Consider the following 22,988-nt stretch of genomic DNA (forward strand, 5'->3'; position numbering starts at 1 on the left):
CAAAACGATGCAGTAATTTAAGTTTTCGTCACGTCCAATAGTTCAACCCTCATTTCGTGTCCAGAAGATGGCGCTACAGATTTTGAAAAATGATAAATTTTTTTCCCGATTTCGAATGTAACTATAATGGATATGATGTTGAAAGGAAAATTAATTCAGAAGTGAATTAATGATGATTTATGTTATCAAATATAAATCTGGTCCGAAACTGAAAATCTGGTTAGCAAAACTGAAGGAAAATTTAACCTTACGAAATTCAGTGAAAATTGTATTCACGAAATTCAGTGAAAATTGTATTCACGAAATTCAGTGAAAATTGTATTCACGAAATTCAGTGAAAATTGTATTCACGAAATTCAGTGAAAATTGTATTCAAAATTGTATTGTAAGTCACAAAATTTAATGAAATGGAAGTCACAAAATTTAATGAAATGGAAGTCACAAAATTTAATGAAATGGAAGTCACAAAATTTAATGAAATGGAAGTCACAAAATTTAATGAAATGGAAGTCACAAAATTTAATGAAATGGAAGTCACAAAATTTAATGAAATGGAAGTCACAAAATTTAATGAAATGGAAGTCACAAAATTTAATGAAATGGAAGTCACAAAATTTAATGAAATGGAAGTCACAAAATTTAATGAAATGGAAGTCACAAAATTTAATGAAAATTATCACTGGAAGCAGGGACGTAACTAAGATTTTTGCCGCCCGGGACAAACATGATTCAGTCGCCAGAGGCAAACATTATTTTGCCACTTTCCCACAAATTTGAAAATTTTATAACGGTGTTGTTTGTTCCCACCTAAAATTGCCACGCCCTAAATTTCACCTCCCGGGGCAGCTGCCTCTCCCTCTAGTTATGGCCCCAATTCCTGTACATGGAGTAAAATGAAAATTTTGTCCAAAAAAATACCATAATTTTTCTATGGGCAGTGTATTTTTTTTATATTATAATCATTAGTTTTTATTAGTTTTTAGTATCTGCCATATTAGTTTTTTCGTAATAATTGCTCTTATTTTGGATTTGGTATCATTTTTTTCCATGGGCATCTTTTTTTCAGTCGCCTCGTTGGGTATGTTGTGGCCTTTGTATAAAATGAAAATTTTGAATTGATGAACCAGGTTCTTAAAACTAAATTTAGTAAAATGCCTTGTTTCATGAAGTGATGAAACAGAATAGTAATTGGGTTAAATAAATATATTTATATGAGCATTCAAGAGACCGAGTTATTGAATTGAAACTGAGTAATTTCATAAAGAAAAACCAGGAATCGCGGTACTTGTACCAAAAATTCATAAATTATAACAAGATCCATTTAAATTGGAATAAACGAAATGGGGATTTGTATCGAAATTCCGACTTTTTTTTTAAGATGAAGAGGAAAAAATATTCATTAACAGATCATTTGTAAATGTTTAACACAATTTGAATACAGAAGAATTTATTAGAGAAATATTTTCTATTCAAGGTAAATAAGATAGATCAGTTAAATGGGGTTCTTTTGATTATGTTATACGTGTAGTATTATTTAGTCAATGTGAAATTTAATTCGGAAAACTTCATATTCCTTAATTTGAATTCAGAAAACATTAATAAAAATTCATGGGAACAAAAGAGAAATTTCCACCGTGGAACGAAAAGTGATTTAACAATCGATGTGAATACATTCTGAGAGAGGAATAAATTTGGAATTTTCAAAATTCCCAAGTTAGAAAACAAATTAAATTTAATCATTAAAATTTGAACCACTCCGAGGCAAAAAAGTTTAAGTAATTAGTTGAATTAGGCGCTCACTTTGGCGTTTCCTTGCTGTCGTCCGTCGCTTCAACGGGTCCCGAGAAACCCTCGACGCAGAGAAACAAGATGACAAGCGCAAACGGTTGACCATAACTTGCGAGACTTGAACCTTAAACTATCTTAAACAACTGTCCAACTCTTTCGTAAATACACTTTTCTGGAATATATACTTAAAAAAAAAAAAAAGGAATTCTCTCTCCAGAAAAGAATTTCAGAAGAATCTTCTTACAGGGTTGCCGAGTGAAAGCGCCAAGTTTGATCGCCTTTAAGGTGAACGAACTTCCAACGCAATTTTTTTTCGAAAAAGTGTATACACTTTGAATTTTTCGATGTTTGTGATATCGCCCCTTGAGAGCGGGGTGGGGACTGGAACGGATTAGAGACTATAGATACAATACATAATCCTATGGCGGAATGTGTTCGGGAGGTTGTTCGTAGGACAGATATGTCTGGAAGACTCGTATATGTACCATACGTTAAAAAGTTTAAAATTATCATAACTTACAGTAATTAACGCCGCGAATTCATCTGTCGATTATGATTCACTTCTTGGATAATTTCAAAATACAGTGATAGTGTAATTGATTTTTGTGATTTTCTGTACATTCAAAAAAAAAATTCCATCGTCAATCTGGGGCTTGGTCGCCAAAGGTGGAAATTGCCAATACGGTCAGTGGAAAAGGATCAGCGCAGGCGCCTTTTTTGAATGGCCAATCGTGGGAAACTTAAGTGATGACCCGGTTTCTCACTCCTAGCTCTTCTTTTTGTTTGTTTTGTTTTCCGGGACATCCTTTTTTTGGGGGAAAAAGTTGGTTCATTTATTTATGCAGTGTTTGTGTTCGCAGTGATCGAGTTATTGTTTGCGCCGAACATCTAAAAGAATGAGCCAATCTCTAGGAATGATGTCTACTTCCTCGCTCTTGATATCTTATTATGTTCTCTTATGGAGATGGGTCCATCGATCGCCATCTTGTTTCGTTTTCTGTGAGAGAATCCTTCCCACGCGAGGAAATAATTCAAGTGACGCTATAAGTCTTCTTTTTATAACCGTATTTTTTTTTCCTTTCTTTTATGATGCGACATGAAAAATATTATTGAAGTAAATGCGATTTATATTTTTGAATTGTCTTTCAGGAGGACAAACATTCATTTAAGAAACCGAAACTATGCAGAATTTTAGACGAAATGTGGCAGGGGAGCACAATTTTTTTTGTCTGTGAGCCGGATATGCGAGATGAGGTGGCTAACGCTCACGAACCACTCAGGAACTTACACAGGATCAACCTATGGAGGGGGCACAAAGAATCCCTTAAACAGAAATTGAGTTACTAACCTTAAAATGTATTTTATTTAATAGAAATTGTATATGTGATATGGCCACTCCCAACTTGTTAATGCAAGATATACAGAAAACTGGATGTTAGGTGGAGATATAAAAATATAGCCATCTGGTGCCCTTTGTCGTCTACGAGCTATTAGCTGGTCGTGCCAGACTATCCATTGTACAGTCCCGTTCAGCGTATATACGCTAAAAGCAGAAAAACTATCTCCTCTGTAGCTTAGTGATTAGAGCATTCGTCCGGTATACGAGGGTCCCTGGTTCAAGTCCCGGTAGAGGCAGAGATAAATTTTTCTTTCTAAAAAAACGAGCATCTTTTCAAAAATTAGCATCTTCACATAACATCCAGTTTCCTGTATATCTTGCAAAAATAGAAATTGGTTAGGACTGCATATAAAAGTTTTTTCCTTCCGATATCTTAATTTTACAATAATATTTAATATAATATATAATTCCAATGTTTGATCGTTTTGGAGGGCCCCATCCCCTCGTATTTTCCTGTGTATGAATCTGGGGCCACCAACAACAAAGATCACTCGTGCATAAATAACCCCCCCTCCCCCTTTCTTATTTTAAGATATACAACTAATATAATATAAATAACTACACACAACCCCTTGAAACATGAATGACATATCTGAGTGCTACAAGTTATTTGGATACTTTTTCTAATTGGAAGTATGCCACTAAGATCAACGGTTCACCAGTAAAATGCCATGCGTTCTGTATACTGTACAGTGGCGTCGGAGCCGGGGGTGCTGTGGGTGCTTGAGCACTCACGGTAATTTGTGACACGAATCCAAGCACCCCCAGAATTGATCCAAAAATTAAAATTTCCGATATAAAACTAAAGACGAGCACCCACAGTTTCGAAACACTTCCGACGCCCCTGATACTGTATACATAAAAGATATTTCTTATTCGTCATGGGAACCACACACACATTAAATTTCTCATTATCATCTAATATATCGCAATCAGCTGCATCAACTAGTTCATTATCAGAGTCACTCTCATCGTTAATTGCAAGGACTTGTGGGTAATTTGTTACTACCTGTAATACTATACATGTATGAGAACCCCCCTCCTATTTTTTGCCCCAACCTTTGGCCAAAAGAGGCTTGTTATACACGTTAAAATACGGTACTTTTCATAATCCGAACTGTAACCACTCACTCAGTTCTACTTTTTCACTATATCTATACTCGTATATCAAGCTATATTATTAAATTATAAAAATATGAATAATAAATACAGCCATTCCTTGATTCATAAACAGGTTTCGTTCCGAGTATCTTTCGGAAGTATCAGCGTTCGCAAGTTTCACCAAGTCAGTTTTGCTAGAATTCACCAATGCCTTCACACTCACTGTCTTATTTCAAAATCATTGAGATTTTTTTTTTTCAAATACAGCACTTCCTTTGGAAATCATTTTCATTCACTGGGGACCCACAAAACATCTGAGGGCCCGCAATTCGTCTAATCCAAATGCTATGTAACGAGCAGCATGCGCAAACTGAAACGCAGCGACAGTCAAAATTTCCATCCGTTGAAGGGCTATTCGATTTCAGAGATGGCCTGGAGACTTCAGGTGCGGGGGAGGAGATCCGGTGGTAACGAGATCTAGTAATATTTTTTTCTAAAGCAAGTATATCAATTAGAATGCTTGTACTTTCAAATTAGCTCAAATCATCATTTCACTCGGGGACTCACAATACTGTTTAGTTCTAGACAGCCCCGACTCGCTCTTCCCTCTTTTGACTGTGGTTCACTCGTCAAGTTTCGATGCCTAATTTTACAAACTGAATGGATTTCTTGCCGTGGCTTTTCTTCTTTGTTTTCGCACAAAATGAGAATACAAAGCAAGCGTATAGATATCTCATCACGGGGATTTTAAAAGATATTCGTAATTCAATATTTATTGTGTAATGTTTGTTTGTTTGCAATAGAATTTATGATGCAACGAAAACAACGGCTTTTCAAATATCGAATCTGAAATCAGCCCATCATTAAGAGCTTCGTTTGGACACACAATTAAGGAATCTTGGGGTAATAAAGAATTCGTGATACATATTTCATTGCAATTCAACATCAATAGTGGTAGCTTGTTCGGGTAGTGGCATTCGTGGGAAAACCATAGAAGATCAAGAGTAGCCGGCCAACGCTGTGCAGTGATGAAGGAAAATAGAATAATGAATGCGTGGTATCAAAGTGGTGTGGAGAGCGTACCATTTCCAGCTCCTGAATCTTATATCACCTAAACCAGCGTTTCTCAACCTGCGAGTCACGACGATGGTCCGTGATTGCGATGATATTTTGATTCTATAACTGAATGCAAATTTATTCAAGTTGTTGTAATCGATATCAGTAATATCCATATTGGTTCAAATAAAAATTGTAACTTCATAATTAGGTTCGCCATATCACATCAAGGAAAATACGGGAAATCCTGAATACGGGATATCACTGATTATAGGTAAAAAATGCAATTTTCGACAAATTTGATAATTACTGCCAAAATGGGCAAAGGGTGAGGAAATAAAGGGCTGGAAACGAATTGCAGTATAAAAAAAATAATTCGTCGAAAAAAACAATGCCTATATGACCATATTTCATTGAGAAAAATTATGAAAACTGGGCTCTTCAATACAGTAAAACACGGGACGTCGTCAATTGTCATCAAAATCCCCCATTGTAATCAGTGAAGTGGTTCGAAAAACCCACTTCACGTACAAGGTTTCGGCAAGAAATTTGGATCATTTCTATTTAACGAGCAATAAATATGGTAACCTTTTTCGAACCTAACCGCATATTGGAAAGGGAGGGGGAAAACAAAAAATGTAAAAAATATATATATATATATATATATAAAATAGAGAAGAGTTTTTTAGAGTCCTCTTTTCACCCTCACTCTACGTGTTTTCTTTCGCTGTTACATGTTTATAGCAGAAAGATACATTATAAAGAAAAGAGGGAAAGTAAAGACAACTTCCGTAGATGAGACAATCGTGATAATAAGGTTACTATAAAGCTTCACGATGGAGAGGAATGAGGGAAACAAACGCAGAGAACTTGTTTGAATTTATTCCACTAGTGTTTGGACGTAATATTACGCCCGTGAACTTAAAAAGGTTAAAGCGATCGAAAAATTGAGGAAAAAATTTTCACCCTGATGAATGTGTCAGATGAATATTTGTATTTATAGGCATAATTGTCACGATAATTTATGGAAACGTTGATTTTATTCACGATTTTAGCAGCAAACATTACAAATTCAAATGAACATCGTTGAAAAAAACACGAAAAACGTATAAAAAAAATTTGAAACAACTAAAAATACAAGAATGTTCCATAATACAACGCACAAGTGGCCCGTCGAATTTTTTTACACATTTTACTGTCCTTGGGTTCAGGAAGGTCGAGAAACGCTGATCTAAATAGATATCGTATTTCAATATACTTCATTTGAGACTCCATGGAATTTTACAGTTTTGGATACAGATTAACGTTTGCGTTTTTTTAAAAACCTCCTTCAATGATGAAAATGTTCGTCGTAAAACTGCACGGAAATTGTCGTATCACCATTACGTAGTGCATACGTGCCCAACCATCGTGGGCCAAATGTGGACCTTGGAATCACCTAATGTGGCAAGCAGGCTTACTCCTAATTTTGTAAAATGAACCGAGTGGCACATTTCCAGATCACTCAAGTGGTCCATGGCGCACTTAGATATCACTCAAGCAGTCCGTGGCGATCACTCAGACTCAGGTGACCCACGGCATAGTTCCAGATTACTTAAAGCCCTGTTCAACAGATTTATGATTCCTACGCCTGCATGTAGAAAGGAAAATAAAATGTCTTTGCTCGAAAAAAATCACAAAGTGCCCTTAAGCAACTACAAGCAGGTTAAAGAGTGCGAGCTTTATCGGTAACGCGTCAAAAAGGCACGAAGGCCAGATCACGCGGTTTACGGCGCATATTCAGATCGCTCAAGTGACCCATGGCATATTTCTAGATCACTTGACCCTTTATATCCTGATGGTACTTGAAAGTACGGCTTTATATAATCAAAGGCTTATATCTTCGTAATGTGACCACTTTTACTGACATTATTTACAAGAACACGATAAGTGTAGTTCTGACAGCATTCAGCGGATGGCAGAAATCCTTTTTGTGTTTGCTGTGGGCATTCAATCTTTGATATGTAGCAAGAGGAACAAGTTTTTCAGTAGAGCTGATTTGCGTGTTACTTATTTGAGGGAATTTAGTGACTGATTACCAGTCTATATATATTGGTGCTATTATTTTTTATTCTCTTCCATACTGTACAGGTGAGCATTCCCTACATTTTATTGAAAATTGATATTTTATTTTCTATCACAGGTTCAAAAATATGTGCCGGTACTTTAAAGTACCGCCAGGTAGTGAGAGTAATGTAATGTAAGTTTAATGTGGAAAACAAAAAAATAATGGGGATGATTTTTACTCAGGCAACTACAATGAGTCGCCGAGATCGAGATGGAACTATAAAAAAGACGTAACACTTATGATATTCATCAATGGGTGGAGTGGAACAAGGCAGATGTGCTACGCTCACTATATGACAGGGACAGAAAGTCAAAGAAATTGTGGCACCGACTGTTCTTCGCGATGCTTGAAATGGCATATGTCAATGCCTATGCCATTTATAAAGAAATACATTGAGAAATTTCACTATTGGTCTTTCGAAGAAACTAGGCAATGGCACTCATTGCCTAGTAAAGAAGAGAGGTCGCCCTGCTGTCAGCACCACCAGAACAACCCAAGAAAAGGAGGAAGAGTTACTATTCTGTGCCAAAGTCATCAGGAGACAGAATCTGGGAGCTCATTGGCCTACATTTGTTCGGCAAATGGGAAGATGCGAGATTTGCGCCATTCGAAAGATACAGCCCAAACCTCAATTAAAATGTTCATTTTGCAATGTATTGCTGTTATAATGAAAGTATCAGCTCGAGTAGTGTAAATAAAAACGTGTGTGTTTGCATTTCTTTCCTTACATATTACCTACACTGCTCAAAACAATTAGGGGAGCACATGGTTTTAACAAAATTACGCAAAGATGTATACCGATAAGTAACATAAAATGAATCATCCATAATTTAAAGCCTAGCAGGAAACGGAAGAAGAAAACTTCATATGCAAATCAAAGTTCGTGACGTCAAAAACCAGAAAAAGGAGATAAGGGCAGAAATCGGGATGTTGCAGAAACGTCTGTTTTACTGCCGTAACTGTGAAATTCGATTGCGCAGTATTTTTTTTTTTTTTGAGACAAGGTGACTTGAGGATGTCTCAACAACGTGATTTACCGGAATCCATGGCATGTTATAGGCAGACTGGAATCCGGGCAAACACAACGTAGTGTCGCGGACGCTGTTGGAGTCGCCAGAAGTGTTGTTGCAAGGCTGTGGAATCGATTCTAAGAAACAGGAAATGTTAGACGTCGACCAGGGCAAGGTCGGCCACGCGCCACTACAGCAACTGATGACCGGTATATACGGTTAACAGCCCGTCGAAACAGAACAGAGAATGCTACGCAGCTGCAAAGACGGTTGCTCTTGGCAACAGAACGAAGGGTGTCCAGCCAAACAGTACGTAATCGGCTTCATGAGGGAGGGCTCTATGCACGTAGGCCAATGGTCTGCATTCCGTACCCCACGCCACCGTGCGGCCCGAAGAAGATGGGCTGCTGAACATCGAGATTGGGAGCAACATGATTGGAGCCAAGTGCTGTTTTACAGACGAGTCCCGATTCAGTCTGGAGTGTGACACCCGACGTGTTCTGGTATGGAGGGACAGGGGCACTCGAAATAACCCCGCATTCGTTCGTGAAAGGTCACAATACAGACGAGCTGGTTGGATGGTATGGGGTGGAATCAGCATAGGCGGACGTACGGACCTGCATATCATTCGGAATAGCACTTTGACGGCCAGAAGGCATGCAGACGAGATACTGCGACCTCATGTCATCCCTTACGCTGGAGCCATTGGAGATTCCTTTGTTTTCCAGGTTGATAATGCCCGACCGCATAGAGCTCGTCTGGTGGAGAACATGCTTGAAGCTGAAACAATAGAGCGTATGGAATGGCCAGCGTGCTCTCCTGACCTGAATCCTGCATGTCCCAAACATGCTCGGACGACGCTGCTGCGACCAAGGCCGCCTGTTACTGTCCGAGACTTGCAGATTGCACTTCTTGAGGAGTGGAACAGTATTCCCCAAAGTCTGATCGATAACCTCATCGCATCCATGGCAAACAGGTGTGCAGCAGTCTTAGCTGTTCGAGGAGACCACACGCCCTATTAAAACTCATGCATCATGTCTAAACAGTACTTTTTTTTATCGTTTACATGTAACCAAATTGTTGCCCTAAATCATCTTTTTTCCATATTTTCAAAGAATTAAAGCTTAATTCCAAATTTTGTTACGTCTTTTTTTTGTATTGCGCATTGATACGCGTGTACTATCCATTGTATGCCAATACGTGGCTGTATCGCACGGTTTTCTTCACTTTTTTGCTTGCTCCCCTAATTGTTTTGAGCAGTGTATATTCCTGTCGGTACTTTCAAGTACCAGCTGCCAGGGCCGTCTTAAGATCATCATGGGCCCGCGGGACAAGCGATGCTTTTGAGGATCTTACTAGAAAATTCTCGAAAATTTCAACCACTTCTCATTTTTGTGAGGCCATGCCCGGGTGGGCAAATGCGTTAAGACGACACTGCCAGCTGCATAAATAATTACTAATACACTGTAAAAAGTATTTCACTCTTTTTCCTAGGTTATTCTGCACCAAAACTTATCTAATAATGCAAAAATATAATTAAAAGTTACTGGTAAATTAATTCAGGATATAAAGGATTAAATGGGCGCGATACAGTTCCAGAGCAGTTGAGTGGCCCTTGGCATATTCAAAAATAATTTTAGTGGCTCGCAGTGCACTTTCAGATCACGTAAGTAATCTGCGGCACCGTTCTATATCGCTTAATTAGGTGGCCCACACACGACACGTTTTCAAATCAATGAAGTGTCCCCACTCTCACGTAAAGGTTGAATACTCTCGATGTAGTGCATCAGCACGTGACTCGCTTCCGAGAAATTACGCGAGAATTTTCTTTTTTAAGGTTGACCCATCATAAGACACACGAGTCATTGTTGTGACACATAGAAAGTGGTATCGATATTCGTGATTGATCAATCGAATTTCGCTGATGTAGGAACGCGAATCCGGTTCGTCTAGATGTTGGTCTGGTTGCTCGCCGATGACAAAATGAAAAATCGAGTCGTAGACGAATTCCGGTTAAAAGCCGGAATTAATGCATTTGTTGTATTCGAGGGCATTAATGGAATCCTGTTAAAGTATAAATGGAAGCAAAACAAACACCCATTCATCTTTCCAGAAAGAAGACCTCTTCTCATTCATTACGGATGTATATATACACGAGCCGCGAATTCATCAAGCCCGCGTCAAAGAGTCTGCAGCTTGTTTCGCTCTCTCAGTTGTTTTTCATCTCTTAATATTCCCCTTCTGAGCAAATTTTCCCTCAGAGATTATTCTTGAATTTAATGCACCCCGGGATGGTTCAAAATTCAAAATAAAAGCACGACGTTAGACTTCGGCCAGGAGTGGTTAGAGGAGTTTTCCCTCCAGTTGGGGAGACTACTACTTATACGTATACGCACACATTCCTCTGCAGAATTTCTAACGAATTGGCACATGTCGGAATGTGCGTTCCGAGTGTATGCGTGACGCTTATGTATTGTATTCATGCTACCATAATTATGCGTGTTTGCCATCTTACGGTGCTGCCACTTTTCTTTATTTTTGGAGTGAAAATGGTAAGTGCTTGAATTTCCATGTTATGTCAGCGTCATGTTGAAAGTCTGCCTGCTCTCAGCGGAGACTTTTTCAAATGGGGCTCGTGTTTGCGCCTTGATGTTGGAGAACCACAGAAAACAAACTTTATCCCTTCGGGAAATTGGTGTCTGAAAATTATATTTTAGAAACGCATGTCGTCCCAGATATAAACTACGTGACAAGAATCCCCATCATCGCTGATAGTATCAGCGTAAACTCGGGAATATTCGGAAACATACAGTAACTCGTGGACGATTTCTGTGACGAACCTTCAAAATCATGCTATGCGAAACAGAAACATATGGCAAGAAGCCACATTGTACTTTTTTTTTAAACCGAGCACCACTTAGGTCTATTGCCATGGACAATTTAATACTTAGTGAGTTGTGCCGGATGTGCAAGTGTACCCAGCAGTTTCAAAGCGTACTCAGTGTTGCGTCTGACTTCAGTGCTGCCATCTATATTTCGGAGTTAAGTGTAATGATTGGATATCTGTACCGTTTTTAAGTATACTGCTCTGTGGCGAGACTTTTTAATGGGGAGATCGGCTCACATTCACGTTTCGAAGTTGGAATCCACAGAAAACCAACTTAGCCGACCACCACTGTAGCGCCGGTGGGGTATGAAGCCGGGACCCTGCGATGCGAGTCCGTGATTATGACCACTCGACCACCACAGCGGCCAACATCATAACTATCATCACTGACGCATGCTCGACGCTGACGCAATTCAGTGCTATGAGCGTGATATCGGCAATGCAAACATGCAAATGCCATGGAAAATGCTTGGATGCACGCTTGACACTGGCGATACAGTGAAGCATACGAGGCACCTCGGGCAATGTTGGGATGAATGCGTCAAGATAACAGGAGAAATGCTGGGTTACATGCTTGCAGATAATGATATAGGCTCAAACTTTGGGAGAGTAAGGGCCAGTTCACTGGTTTGAAAATGTGCCACTTAAGTAATTTAGGAATTTGCCACAGGTCACTTAAGTCACGTGGAAATGTAGCGTGGGCCACTTGAGTGATGTGGAACTGCACCGTGGCCACTTACGTAAAAAAAAAAATGTGCCTCCTATATATAGTTCATTTTTAAAAGATTAGGTGTGAAGTCATCAGATGACTCCGTGGGTCATGGGTTCAGCATGTATGATGTAGGAAATGCTAGGTTGTTTCATGCATGCTGATAACATGATAAATGTTGAATGGCATGCCTGACACTGGGGAGATTGTGATGCACGCTGGTGATGCGTGCTTGCTTGGCATACATAATGTAGTGATTCACGTGTGACACTGGCAAGATGCAGTCGTTCAGACGATACACAATTGGGCAATTCTGGGATGCATGCATGACCCGGGCGTGATTCAGTTACGTATACCGGCAATGCAGTAAGGTGAGCAAGACACCCAGTCATGCGCTGTCACCGTTAAGTTCTCGACCTCTATCTGAAATAATGAGGATAACGATGATGGTGACAGTTGCCGGGCACACCAAGAAATTCATTCCGGAGATAACGGTTGCGTTTCGTACACCATGGCTTTGAAATTCCCAAGTTTCAATGGCTCAACTGGGGCGACAGCAAACAGTATCCTCTCCCCCCCCCATCCCATTAGGGCAGCGGTTTCCAAACTGTGTGCCGGGGAACACTTACGGATCTGTGTGCACTTTCTAGAGGCTTCCGCCGAATAAAATAAATCGGGAAATTAACTACCAAAGAGAAAATGAGACCAAAGGTACTCTGCGAGTGAAAAAGGTTGAAAACTACTGCCTTAGGGGAAATCATTGTCCTATTTGAATATGGTTTATATTGCTGTTGTTTTCCTCCCCTTAAAGTTTTAACGCAACTCTGCACACTCCATTTTCGAAACAATCAACAGAAAAATTAGTAAGACGCAATCTGATTAATATTCGCTCGTGTTTTCTTCTCGATTGAGCTTAACATATTAATGAGCCCCATAAAAAAAATTCCGAGAAAAATCTGATTTTTGCTCTCCTCGTCGTGTCTAGACGACTCCATTTTTGTTCATCCTGCAATGGAGTAGTCGAATGCAGACGCTACAAAATATCTTAAACTGATTTTTGAAGGAAAAAAAAGCTTTCACTTTCCGGTTTTCTGGGAAAATTCTATTCCAAGAAAATGCTTACATGTATGAAAACCAATATTTTTACGTCATTTCAAGCGAAAAATACGATGGAAAATCACGTTGCAACATGATAACACGGAAAAATGTTTTATAAGATGCGTTTACGTGTTTATACTCTTCACGCGATAAGAAAGATAAGAAATTCGTTCGATAAGAAATCTACATCGAACAAAATAGCCTGAACATAAAGCATGTGTGGGGAAGGGGTTCGAGTTGGGAATGTGAAACAGCATCTTCATTAAATTCCAACATTCCAAATGCAAGACTCAATTCATTCACAGCTAAATTGAAAACAAACTTGTAGTATTAGCCGGTTGAAAAATTGAATTTCTTGTGGGTTTTACAATTCTTAAGTGAGAATAAAAGTCTGATTTGTTCCCTCGAAAACATTTCCACTACAGCAAGTAGGAGACCCACAATACAATCCATCACTTTAGGTTTGGCAGATACATGGCAACATCCACTGAACACACAACACGCACACCTTCAGGCTTCAACACAACTTCGGGAGAGAGAGGTGTTTGTTGCTTCGATAGATTAATTTAAAAACCACACATTTCTAGACCACAACTACGAATGCATCCCGACAGAATTCACTACTTCGAGGGTGAAATGTCAGTAAATTTACCTTAGTAACTATCTCTTACCCATGGGTGTGCACAATCCACACATAATAATCGTGTAACACATATTTGTCAAACTTCGTGATTATTTCGTGAATTATATTTCAATCCACTGCGATTTGCGTTATTTCTTCATTTCCAATCACTGGTGATTTTTCAATGATTTCAGTGATAAATGACTACTTCGCTTACCTTTGCAAACTCTTTTGGCGAGAGTCGGCGCAGTTCCGTAATTCTCCATTGGCGCGGATCTGAATATCCTATTTTTCTCAAAGAAATTTGGCCAGTTTAAAAATTTACAAAACTGAAGGAATCGGTACATTGAAATGCAATTTGTGAAAAAGTTCTCACGAAAGGGGATTTTTTTTTCCCTCGAAAATTCAGTTCAAATTTTATTTCTGTCTATAGACAGCGTCGACAGAGGAAATAATTGAAACCGACCGTTTCTTCAATCCATTTGCATATTTCCAGTGATTTGCTTTCGTTTAGCACCATCTATCAACAAAAATTTGAACTATATTTGTTACGCATTGAAAATATACCAATTCCCTCAATTTTTATGAATTTTCAAACTATTTGAGAATTTATGATTCCCATTAGTTGAGAATCATAACCCTGCATATATATATATATATATATATATATATATATATATATATATATATATATATATATATATATATATATATATATATATATATATATATATATATATATATATATATATATATATATATATATATATATATATATATATATATATATATATATATATATATATATATATATATATATATATATATATATATATATATATATATATATATATATATATATATATATATATATATATATATATATATATATATATATATATATATATATATATATATATATAAGTCAGTTGTTTTACATGGCTGTCCAATTTGAGGACTGGATAATCATGGTTTGGTGGGAATTGGGCCAATTATCCTTAATTTCCACTATAGTCCAGATCATTGTCTTTGGACAAATAGTGTGTTCGGCTTCTCATAAAAAATCATGCTTTGAAGACTCAGCCTGGAACAAAAAAATTGGTTGGGGTGAGAGAATTGTTATTCATTCTATGAGGAATATGACCTTGAATTCCTACTGCAACATATAATCTTGAATGGATATCGTGATGATCTTGCAAGTGCAGTTTTTCGTTTTGGACAAATCACACATGCAAAATTGCAACACTTCTACAAATTCACTTGTATTTTTGACCTCGAAATAGAAAAACAGTAAATTCAACCCGTATCTTGAATACCCGGATACCTCTTTTTCCAAAGTTTAACTTGATTTCAGACTAACAGTTTTCGCTATATTCACTGCACGCAAAACTGAGGCAGGGTTAACACACTGATGCGATACAACAAGTGACGCAGCATGCAACTCGACGCGAATTGGTTAAAAACGTGAATTTTTCAAGTTTTTCAACCACTCCGCGTCGAGCTGCATGCTGCATCGCTTGCCGTATCCCGCCAGTGTGAACCTTGCCTAAATTTGATCGCTTTAGAGACTCGTGCATTTTTTCCTGTGAACGCAATATCCAATTTTTTTTTTCTTGTTTTCTGCTCTTTTTGTGAATCCTTACGCGGAATAAGATTATATATAATCTCTGAATGTTAAATTTTTTCAAAATATTTTGAATACTTTTAACTTTTTTAATATATATAGATTTTTTTGAATTCATACAATGCGTGTTTTTTAAATACTTATATTATTGCATGTGACATTTTTGAATTGGCTTATAGTAAGAGTCTTTATGTTTATGCCTGCAAAATATTCTTTCCAGGCAATTTATTAAAGTTTTGGTTCAATTATTCATTTTTCTCCTTATATTCACCCTTGTTTATTAATTTTTAAAACTTTTTTCGGCTTTTGCTTTCTCTTTCGATGTTGCCTTGAAACTATGTGCTTATTTGCATTTCAATTACCTGTAGAAATTCTGGGGCTCCGGCCTAAACGAATAACTTATGTCCTGTATATAGTGCATATGGAAATTATTATTCCACAACACCTCTCGTGGGACGAATGGAAGTCTTTGGCAAGCCACATTTGGCCTACGGGCTGAAGTTTGTGCATCATCTTGCCCTAGACTAAAAATAATTTCACTTCAAATGATGACCCTTCCAGGCAGCTTATATAAACAATCCCTACATTTCTAGCTACATTGAAGAAATTTAGCGCATCGTGATTAGCCGAAATGAGTGATGAACCCTTACGTCACCTATGGTGAAGTTTTTGCTGGCGTCGTTTAACAATAGATACATTTGTGCTTGAATCGGACATCCACCGTTGGAGTAATGGTTATAGTACGAGACTCGTGTACCGAAGGTTGTGTGTTCGATTCGGTCTGAAACTCATTCAAATTTTTTTTTCTTTGCTGTCATTTACAGATTTACTAAAAAATGATTTAATTACCGCGTAGACAATGTCTCGCCAAGCTATCATTTACCGATTCAATCAAAAATGATTTAATTTTTGTTATTGAACTTTATAATTCAGTTTTGTTCAAAACTCCAGCTCTCGTGACGTCTTGCTAGCTTTTTTGCTCGCACTAACCAATCACCGGCGTGCTAATGCTTCCCGTGTTACTAAGAAAGTAAGGATTGTAATTACCCTTCTCCAGGCCTTAACGGAGTTTGTATCGCTTCCTTTTCGACAGAAAAACTACGTATATTTTTAAATGTGAAATTCATTTTTTTCCCAAACTGATCCTAATTTCAAGCCAAGAGTGTGGAGGTGGTACCACCCCGTAGAATTCGAACTCACCCCCCCCCCCGGCGAACAAAAAATATTTTTTCTAAAATTTGTGAACGAAAATTCGTAAAATCTAATCATGTATTTGCAAATTGAAACAAAATTTAATAAATGATGAAAGTTTTCGGAATCTCGCACATCATGTCCCGAAATTATCTCTGGGATAATTTCTTTGGCACAAAAATTTCGGAAGGAAAATTTTTTTTATATTTAATTTCGAGACATTGTTTCTTCTGCACGAAAATTAATTATTTGTCGGATGACGGCAGCGTTCCTTAATTGCTTTAAGCTTAAGACGAAACTTCTCTCCGAATGCACTCTAAAAGCGTGTTGTAAGTTTGGATGAAAAAGCTTAGGCTGACCTATATAAGTTTAACAAATAAAAATGGGAAACAATAAGGCAAATCTCTCATCTACTAAAAACATTGGAGTGCACATATGTGCCTACACAACACTCTCAAAAGCTCAAATCTCTCTTCCTTATGTTTTAAAATAGTATCTTAAAGAGCAGCTGCTGCTGCATTTAGACCGCAAAAAAAAAACCCCACAAATAAACAATCATGTTCACATTTTTTTAAGCCTATAAGCGTTAGTATAACCTAGTTTTTGTTTCTTTCCCCGGAACTAGTTCCACAGGCGCAGGATTTCAAGAAACATTAGCTACGTGACCCATTCCTGAGAATTTCCGGGGAGGTACAAAAATTCGTTTTCCTTTTTAGAACGGTGGTTTTCAACGCATTGGCATTGGAGCATTTTTAAAAAAATTGAATGACGATTAATTTAAAAATATTTGATGGAGCCCGCAGAGGCCACTTAGAGTTTTGGTACATTTTAGATATTGTAATATTCTGAATTGTGAGACGCTCTCCAGAAACGCCATGCATTTGATGATGCACTGCCAGACCCCCGTCTTTACAAAGTGGGTGCACTTTTTGGAGCATGGATTTTACATTTTTCAGGAGGATGAAGTCACCATCCAAAAAACTCATGCATGTAATCACAGAAAATTTGAAAAAAAATACCTTCATGAAAGTGATAATTTTACGTGAATTTCAGAAAGAAATTTCAAAATTTTGGAGATAAATAATTTTAGAATTTTAGAGATAAATAATTTTAGAATTTTAGAGATAAATAATTTTAGAATTTTAGAGATAAATAATTTTAGAATTTTAGAGATAAATAATTTTAGAATTTTAGAGATAAATAATTTTAGAATTTTAGAGATAAATAATTTTAGAGATAAATAATTTTAGAATTTTAGAGATAAATAATTTTAGAGATAAATAATTTTAGAATTTTAGAGATAAATAATTTTAGAGATAAATAATTTTAGAATTTTAGAGATAAATAATTTTAGAGATAAATAATTTTAGAATTTTAGAGATAAATAATTTTAGAGATAAATAATTTTAGAATTTTAGAGATAAATAATTTTAGAATTTTAGAGATAAATAATTTTAGAATTTTAGAGATAAATAATTTTAGAATTTTAGAGATAAATAATTTTAGAATTTTAGAGATAAATAATTTTAGAATTTTAGAGATAAATAATTTTAGAATTGAGCTACATTTTTAGAATTTTAGAAAGTAATAACTTTCTAATGTAATAACTTGAAAGTAATAACTTTCTAAAATTGATGAAATAAATTGTTTCGTAATTGATGAAAATATAAACTTCGCGTGTTTTTCATTTTTCTGCGGTGTTTATTTTTCTAGCACATCGTTGGAGATGCGAGATGTTTTTTTTTTTATTTTGCTCTATTATTTTAATTTTCGTTGTGTATTTTCTATCGACTTAAATTTTTTTCTCGCTCATTTTCATTGTATTTTCGCCAGGTTTGTGTTTCCTCCCGCTTCTTCGATATAAATTCGTGGGTTTTCAGGACGTTAGTGTTAGCAAACAGTGTATACATTTTCCCATTTGGGCCTATTGTTTTAGTAAGTGAATAGAGATAGTTAGCTAATTCCAATAAGTATAAATTGTACGTTATAGCTTCATACTTTTTTTAGAGAGTGTTTTTGTATTCTTTATACACATATATATTTTTTTCGTGATTTTGTGTTGATCATTCTATTTTACTTAATTTTTTCGTACAATCTCTTACGTATATTTTGTATTGTAATGTATTTTACGTTATTTTAATTTCCTGTTAACGTTTCTCATTTTCCTTTTTTAATTATCTAGTTTTAGCAATAGTGTTAGTATGCCTTGACCTCGACTGATGTCCCTCCCCGTTCAGTGAAAAAAAATTGTATCATTGGCATAGGTTTTGGGAGAGCAGAGGCCATCACCCCACTCCTGTTCCAATACACACCCTGAGTGATCCTCCCCCAGTAAGAGGTATCTGTATTCGCTCATGATTCAGAATCAACGATTTCAGATACTATGAAAATTCTGGAATTGATGGAATTCGATTTCTGAATTTCCATTACTTTTGATTTTTCCATTATTTCTGTCGTTGATGCCGAATCATAAGCGGATGCAGACTCCACGTAGGGGGAGAATCACCGAAAGTGTGTAGTGATTGGTAGAAGGGGGGACGAAACGTTAGAATTAATGAGAATTCGGAACATAAGCGCATACAAGCCACACACCCCCGTTCAGTGGAAAAAATTGTAGCATAGGTGGGAGGGTGAAGTAGACATTTCCCCCCCCCCGATCACTACACACCTTCAGTGATTCGCCCCCTCCCTGTCTGAGGAGTCTGTATCCGCTTTTGTCCGTTCATAAACATAACGTCACTGACAAAGTCCGCCATTTTATTACCGTCGCTTGCAATTTCCTGTCAGTAAAACAAAATTTTAGAATATTTTCTGCATCTATTCTGGGGGGAAGGGGGAAATAAATATTCTCTTCTTCGTGATCTCTGGTTTTTCCATGTAAAAAAAAAATGGTCGCACGACCCATTCTATCTCTCTCGGTGTAGAATTGCCCCAATATATCTTATCCTTCCATTAAAATAGACCACGGATGTGCTCCAAACTCGATTCCAGACAAACCAGTCAGATCGAAGTGTGTTTTTTTGGAGTGTAGCCGAGATGTAAAGAGATATGTCGCAGAAAATTAAGGCCAACTTAATAGGAGACGTGTCGTCCGTCCGCTCGCTACCCGGGAATAAGATAACATCCCGGAATAAAATAAACAGACAGCGACAACGAGTAGGTTTTCGTTTCCGTGTTGTTCTTGTTCCCTATCCTCGAACTAGGTTACGATGATGGTGGTGCTGACAAGAATTTCATTCCCGTGAGAAGTCTCCATGGAAGCAGTTTCTCATGGCATAAAGGTTGATTGCCTGCCCGTGTCACATTCACCTCCTAGACTTGAGAAGTCCACGTAAAAGTTAAGTTTGGACTTGTATATGGAACATTTTAATTAACACACACCGTTCTTTATCTTATTATGTCCCCTATTTTTAATGCTGATTCTGTTCAAAGTTGGAAAAAACCAGAGAAACACTGACCCTCGGGTTCATAACAACCGCGGAAAACTTGGCACAAATGCATAACTTGTGCTCGTTGCCGCGACTTTGCTTCCGGGTTCGAGAATTGAAAAACAAATATTTTTCACCAAATTAAACGTAATGTGAGGACTAATTAAGGACATGGATTCGTGTATTAAGGACACGCGCTTCCAATGACATGTCTGTTTTCCTGATTGGGTCTATGCGAAATTGAAACAGGAATCATTTCACTGATCTCTAGAGGCCTTTCGTGAAGTCTGGATCTAGGATCGAAAAGTTCGGGAAACTGACCTAGGGCAGTTTTTTTTCAACCCGTGGTCCGCGGATCCACGAGTAAGGGGCTCGCGGTGTCGATTTATTACAATTGCGTGAATGTCATTTTGTGCCGTGAAATCTTAATTTACTCAATTTTTTATGATATAAAAACAATACATTTTGGATTTTATTTAGGCGGCGTCGAAATTGACCTATTGACGTTACAGGTCTCCGCGAAGCATTGACCTTCGCTGTAGGAGATGCGTGATATCAAACAAGATTGGGGAACATTGATCTAAGACAGGGCAGCGGTTCTCAACCTTTTCCGACTCGCGCCCCTCCTGGTATATAATGTTTATGGCGGAGCCCCGTAGGCCCATTTTTTTATTTATTCATCAGTTAAATATTTTAAAAATAAATCACTATTATTTTATGATTTACTTTTACTTTTTTTTCTCGAGCCTCTGGGGAGTGTACACGGAGCACGTAGTTGAGGAACATTGGAACACTGGTTGAGAACCGCTAGGGCATCAGTTGAGAAGGAAGAAAATTCACAAAAAAATCTTAAGAACTTGACAACTACAAGGGTTGAGTCTACATAGGCCCACTCGCCCTGATCTCTGATCTCGGTTTTACCTTGCGAATTCGCCGTGCTATCTCTCTCCCGCTTTTTCCATTCCCCGCACAACCCGGTTTCGACCGCAGCCAATGACTAGCAAAATTAAAGAAAGGCAACGCAATTTTTTTCCGAATCCACCGTGAGTGGAGCTACCCAAGTTTGACGTTCATCTGGTGTGCGTTGCGTAGTTCAGATGGGTAGACAGATGGGAAATCCCAGCAAACCACTCAAAGACAACGCATAGCGTGTAGACGCATCCTGAGAATAAAGTCTGCGAAATATCTGGGAGCATCATAACACTAGGAACACCACTCTTCAACTGTGAAAGAACTTGGAAATAAAAAGCGTATTAAGAAATCCGGCTGAACCGAGGAAGAATTTAATTAACCCCCCTTAACGTACATGGACGAGATGAGATATCTCGTCCCTGTGCGAACACAATTTTTGCCAACGAAAAACACGCATTTTGTCAAAAAATCTTTGCAGACCGTAAAAAAAACAACAGTCTATGGGGACAGAGCTGAATTAGGGTGTTGTATTGGATTGGTCGTTGTAGACCATTATGTTGGAAAAATAACATGTGATAGATAGGAAAATAATTGGGACAGCGGTCGTTTCAATGTAACGGTCATAATCGCGTGTGTCGCGTCTACTGTATTTTCGAACCTGGAGTAGCGAGGAGACTATCACTCAAGTCACTAGTTAACAGGTTGAGCAGGTTTGCTAATCGCCAATATCCGAACATCCCCGTTTGAAAGGCACCATAGAAATACACACGTTGGGTCTCCCGGATAACCAAGTCTTCAGGTCGCTACACTACTCTCACGTCAGAGACATGGTGAATTCTGATTCGTGGGAATTCTGTGGCGTGATACCTACGTCACTGACGTGACTTGGTTCGACGTCACGTCAGAGTAGGATGTAGTGGCCTTTAGCGTAGTGTGGGACAACCTCTTCGCTCTTAGGAAAGATAAGCGAATAGTCGAAAACGTGTAATTTTATCGATCCGTATTCTCTCGGCCATCAGAGAGGATCCTCACATAAGAAGACAGAAAGAAAAAAGTGTTTCGTGTCTTTCAATTGCAAATTATATCGACGTTTGCTATCGGTGACCGCTAACATAATATATACACACATAGAATCGGTGAGGTGTCAAAAGTTTTGCCGACTTCGCGATCCTTGCGGTAAGGTCAATGACACGGCAACTGAATGAATGTCAATCACCGGTTGTCGTAAAGGTGTCGAAACAAAAAAAGAAAAGAAAGATCCGGAGACATTTCATTTCGTGAAAGTGCTCCCGCGTTTGCGGACTAAGCGAGATCATAACTTGGACCATGATAAATTTCGCACTGAACTCATCTCGGAAATGACTTCCAAGACAAGGAAGGGTTCAACGAACTTCGACCGAAACATGAAAATGAATCAAGTGTTGATGCAACAACTCTTTTCTTTTCCGTTTTAACGACTCATCTCACAACTTGTTTCTGCGATCCCTCAACAAGTTGAAATCACGTGTCCTTCATCAATTTACCATATGTACTTATATCGTCATCTAATTATTGCTTAACGGGGACGGGATCAAACCACATGACGAGTCCCCGAAAGATCCTAATTTTGAATATCGCAGAAACAACTTTTCCTTTCGTGACCACACTTCACTCCGTTATAACGTCATTGAAAAAGCAATTTATTATTCTTTTTACTCCCACCCCCTCGTGCGCATACAAAGTTGGGCGATCCCCCTCTCAAGAGCTAGAAATAGAATAAAAAATAATGATACTGTCTGAGAGCACTGCGAAACAAGGAACGTGTATGCAGGGTCGTAACTGGGAGGGGGTGGAGGGTGGGGTCTTGTGCTTCGGCGCCGGACCAGAGGGGGACGCAAAAATTTCACCCTTTAATTTCCCCTTCAACATTACAAGGGGATGCCAAAATGCGTGCTTGTCCCTGCTGACCAAGTATATAGTTGTGGCCCTGCGTATATGTGCGTACCACATACGTCCTTTATTCCCATCAATTCGCCCTCCCCGACGTCAAGTCCTTTATCCACCGCGCCCCTCAGGA

At 38.0% G+C, this 22,988-nt stretch overlaps 1 protein-coding gene across 3 annotated transcripts in view; it reads right to left on the minus strand.

Moving 5' to 3' along the window:
• The window catches only part of LOC149070966 (ankyrin repeat and fibronectin type-III domain-containing protein 1-like), a 310,181-nt gene that overhangs the window by 161,106 nt on the left and 126,087 nt on the right, over nucleotides 1–22,988 (minus strand). The window lies entirely within an intron of this gene.

The sequence above is a fragment of the Pholcus phalangioides genome, unplaced genomic scaffold, assembly GCF_987345545.1.
Source record: "Pholcus phalangioides strain wild (caught in Gottingen) unplaced genomic scaffold, Ppha-v1.0 ptg000020l_1, whole genome shotgun sequence".
Taxonomy (NCBI): domain Eukaryota; kingdom Metazoa; phylum Arthropoda; class Arachnida; order Araneae; family Pholcidae; genus Pholcus; species Pholcus phalangioides.